Source organism: Penaeus japonicus, unplaced genomic scaffold, assembly GCF_977035675.1.
Source record: "Penaeus japonicus unplaced genomic scaffold, GWHDUDI00000001_assembly GWHDUDI00000003, whole genome shotgun sequence".
Taxonomy (NCBI): Eukaryota; Metazoa; Arthropoda; class Malacostraca; order Decapoda; family Penaeidae; genus Penaeus; species Penaeus japonicus.
This window is the reverse complement of record NW_028234405.1, coordinates 10,531,759-10,536,758: the sequence shown is the minus strand read 5'-3', so window position 1 is coordinate 10,536,758 and position 5,000 is coordinate 10,531,759. Positions and strand designations below refer to the sequence as shown.

The 5,000-nt window shown below is 37.8% G+C and overlaps 1 long non-coding RNA gene across 1 annotated transcript in view; it reads left to right on the top strand.

Annotated features, from left to right (window-relative positions):
- Positions 1 to 5,000, top strand: part of LOC122253965 (uncharacterized) — an 83,445-nt gene that overhangs the window by 22,856 nt on the left and 55,589 nt on the right. The window contains exon 2 of the long non-coding RNA XR_006223296.2: positions 1,026 to 1,048. This is a non-coding gene — a long non-coding RNA (uncharacterized LOC122253965). The remainder of the gene's footprint in view (positions 1 to 1,025; positions 1,049 to 5,000) is intronic.

Below are 5,000 nucleotides of genomic sequence, written 5' to 3'. Positions count from 1 at the left end.
AAGAAATATATGGACAGATTGAACAAAACAAGATGAAAGACCACAACAATAACGGAAGAGAAAGGGAGAACAAAAACGAAACAAGAAGATTCGAAGGGAAGAAACGAATAAGAGAAAGAGAAGGAAAATAAAAGAAAGGAAGGAAGGAATTCAAAAGGAAGAGGGGAAAAAAGACAAGAATGAAGCTAAGAAAGGGGGAAACAAACGAAAAAATATCAAATATATAAAAGCTACATGAATATAAATCTATAAAAAAAAAGGAAAAGCGAAAAGAGAAAATATGAGTAGAAAAAATCGAAGGAAATGAAAAAAATACACAGAGAAGGAAAGATAAAGAGAAAAAAACAGGAAGAACAAGACATTACTGTTTATCTTTTCTTCAGTTTATACAATCTAAAATGACGTGCATTTAGATAAACATGCAAATGTGCATGGGACCAAGGCACAATTGCCGGCATTACATAATCTGCATGGCCATGGGCAACAAAACAGAATAAACAAACTTCACTGCAATAATTGTATACTTGTCAGCATTAAATGCTTTGGGTATATGATCATCAGATAGAGACTTTGCATATCGTTCAGGATATGAGTTGACATATCATGCAAGTTATTGCGTTGTAGAATAGCTATCTCTCTCTCTCTCTCTCTCTCTCTCTCTCTCTCTCTCTCTCTCTCTCTCTCTCTCTCTCTCTCTCTCTCTCTCTCTCTCTCTCTCTCTCTCTAACACTCTTATTCTCTCTCTTCCTCTCTTTCATTTTCTCTCTCTCTCTCTCTCTCTCTCTCTCTCTCTCTCTCTCTCTCTCTCTCTCTCTCTCTCTCTCTCTCTCTCTCTCTCTCTCTCTCTCTCCATCCACCCCCCTCTCTATTTACTTTACGTATGAATAGTTGTGAATAAATATTGACCTGCTATCAATAGACTATCATATAACATAACCCATTTTTCATATCAATTTCTAGTATTTATATGAATATTAAGAATAATGTGTATAACCTATACTAAAGATTATATCATCTATTTTCAGATCCTAATTCTCCGTGTGTGTAGGTGAGTGTCCTAAGCTGTGAGTAAATTCCCCTGTCCTGGCGTCGCTATTTGGTGTCCAGGTGTCTTTTTCGTGCCTTTTTTTCGTGGTTTCGTGTGACATGTAGCTCGATTATTTTTTGTGTTGTATATTCACACATGCGAAGATGATACTGTGGCATACATTGTACACACAGAAGTTATCAGGTATAACGTATACGTATACACAGTAGAATAAAAGACACACATATAGAAACACACACACACATATAAACACTCACACTCACACACACACACACACACACACACACACACACACACACACACACACACACACACACACACACACACACACACACACACACACACACACACACACACACACACACACACAAACACACACACACACACACACACACACACACACACACACACACACACACACACACACACACACACACACACACACACACACACACACACACACACATATCAACTACATGTACATACGCATGGCTGTGTGTATGTCTTAATCCTCCCCCTACCTCATGCAAGGTTGTTTTAGTAACTTGTCATCTGCTAATTGCATTTATGGTTTCGTGTGCCAGTTGAGCTACATTAGTGTTGCTGAAATTGCAGGGATATGTCTGCGGGTCTGCTTGCCTCTGTGTGTAGAAAGCATTATGATGTTTAGAGTAATAATTATTGATAGTACTATCTGTGACGTTCATATATATATATATAATATATATATAAATATATATATATATATATATATATATATATATATATATGTGTTGTGTGTGTGTGTGTATACTATATTATGTATGTATATATATATATATAATATATATATATATATATATATATATATATATATATATATATATATATATATATATTATATATATATATACGGCATGAGAAGGGACGTGCGTGAATGAAAGAAGGGAAGAATAAGTAAGGGTCGCCAATAGAGGTAATTAGTAATCCCTCGAGAGAGCCACATGAGACGATAAATACCCTTTATCAGAACACTTTTCAAGTAGACCATTAGAGAGGTTCTTAGGGGTGTGTGACAGGGTGTCGTTGTGGTGGCAGGGTGTTCTGGGTCGCTGTTGGCAGGGTGGAAGATATTAATGAGATTGTAAAGGTTGGTAGTCATGAGAGCCATGGAAGGAATACCAACCGTGAAAAGGTCGGTTATCTTTAACTGTTTTTGTTTTGTTCAGGTTTGTTTAATTTATTTAATTATTCATCTTCTGTAAGACTTACTGTTTACATTCTTTTTCTAAAACGTTAATGTTCTGGAAGTAATTATATTCACATAGTTACAACGCGTGTTGAAAAACCATTCTCATTTCAGTGCTAATAGCGAGATATATAATGCTGTTTTGCCGAATTCAGCAATGACGATAATGACTGTAAGCGTAATTATATTGACGTCCATTAGCTCATGACCCAATATGCTTCTACCAGTGAGCAGAGAGGGGAAAAAAGTATATTTTGGTTTTCATTTGTTTGCGAATAAGATGACGATTTCAGATGTTTTCTTTTGCACTTTTCTTGTATGTGTGTATATGTATGTGTGTGTGTGTGCGTGTGTATGTGTGTGTGTGCATGTGTATGTGTGTGTGTCAAAAGGATAACGAGCTTTCTTAGTAAAAACATTAAAGCTGCCGTGAACTTAAAGACCCAAGCATCATTCAGACTAGTCTAACCTAAGGCTCTAAAGAGTACCCCCAAAGGACACATCACGCACTGTATCCTCTTCATCTTTCTAGTATATATGAGCTCTAATTACAATTTATGATGTGATTTTTAAAACGCTAATGGCCTAAAAGTCGTCCCATCTACGCTGCCACCACACGTGTTTACAAAAACATTCCTTTATGGGACTTTTAACGATGCCCATTTGTTCATGCTCTTCAAACACTCATGCAGTGGTTTTAGTGCTGACATAAAGGGCAATGTGTGTATGTATGCTCCTCTTGTGACGTTATCGGTGGCTCGGTTGGGAAGTGGAGGTTGGTGGATGTGGGTGGAGGGTGGTGGGGGGGGGGGTTGGTGGAGGGTGGTGGGAGGTGGTGGGGGATGGTGGAGCATATGTTCTATGGGCGTCCAGTTTTGGGTTATTTCTCTGGTGGTTACTTTGTTGTGACTCGATGGGTGGTATTGGCAGGGTAGAATGAGAGCAAATGGATGGGTATTTTGTCGTCTCGCTTTGTTTGTTTGTCTTTCTCCATATATATATATATATATATATATATATATATATATATATAAATTATATTAGAGTATAGATATATAATATGTATATAGGTATAATTGACATACTGTTACATAACATACATATATTAATATATCTATATATGGTATGTATAATATTTTCATTTATATATACTTAATATAATAATAAATATTATATATATATATGTATATATATATGTATATTTACATATATATATTCTTTCTTTTCTTTCATATAAGTTTACAAACATAAACTTGCACTTACATATTTCTATTTTTAGTTTACCTAATTTACTGAATTAGTAATTAGAATAAAAAGGAGAAAAACGTTCGCAAATACTCTGTTCTGTTTGTTTATTTCTTTCTTTCTCGTCGGGGTTATTTTTGCAACATCACTCGAAGTTTGCAAAGCTATAATTAGATTTCCTTTTATACTCTATTTTTTATGCAACATCACTCGAAGTTTGCAAAGCTATAATTAGATTTCCTTTTATACTCTGTTTTATTTGATATATTTTTCTAGCTTTTCTTTATCTTAAAGAAAGATGTTTAAAGAAAGAAAACGAAGATAATCACACATAGAGATTATAATAGGAGAAAAAAGAAATGAGAGAAAAAGAGGGAAAAGGAAAGAAGTGGATAAGAGAGAGAGAGAGAGAGAGAGAGAGAGAGAGAGAGAGAGAGAGAGAGAGAGAGAGAGAGAGAAAAAGAAAAGAGAGGGGAGAGAGAGAGAGAGAGAGAGAGAGAGAGAAAGAGAGAAAGAGAGAGAGAAGAGAAGAAGAGAGAAGAGAAGAAAAGAGAGAGAGAGAGAGAAATGGACGGAATCAGAAGTAAAAAAAAAAATAAAATAAAAAAATAAAATAAAACCAGACAGAAGACAACAATCCCACATAAAAAGAATGACCCAGAAGAGACAATAAAAAAAAAATAAATAAAATAAAAGAGGCAAATAATCACACCCACTTCACTACGAGAGTGGCAGATGACACAGCGCTCATGACGAGGTGTTCCAAACAACAACAATTCCTTTAGTGGATATCCCGAATATTCGTACAGCTGTTAACGCATTCATCGCTTCATTTGTTTCCGATTATGTTGATGGGGGGTGCTTCGAAGGAATGCGTCTTATTACGCTTAGAATTTTGAAAAGAGGGAGGGATCGGGGGTGGGGGGGGAGATGAGGAGAGGGAGGGGGGAGGGAGGGGGGGGGAGATGGGGGGGGGGGGAAGAGGGAGAGAGGGAGATGAGGAAGGGGAGGGAGCTGGGGGGGGGAGGGGAAAAGGGAGAGAGGGAGGAGGGAGGAGAGTAGAGGGGGAGGAAGGGAGAGAGGGAGAGAGGGGGAGGAGTGGGGGAGAAGAGGAGAGGAGAGAGGAGAGAGAAGAGAGGTAAGAGGGAGAGAGGGAGAGGGGAAGAGAGGAGAGAGGAGAGAGGAGAGAGGAGAGAGGAGAGGAGAGAGGAGAGAGAGAGAGAGGGAGAGAGGGAGAGGGGAGAGGGGAGAAGGGAGAGGGAGAGGGAGAGGGAGAGGGAGAGGGAGAGAGAGAGAGAGAGAGAGAGAGAGAGAGAGAGAGATAGAGATAGAGATAGAGATAGAGATAGAGATAGAGATAGAGATAGAGATAGAGATAGAGATAGAGATAGAGATAGAGATAGAGATAGAGAGAGATAGAGAGAGAGAAAGAGCGAAAGAGTGAAAGAAAGAGAGAGAGACAGAGAGATACATACATCA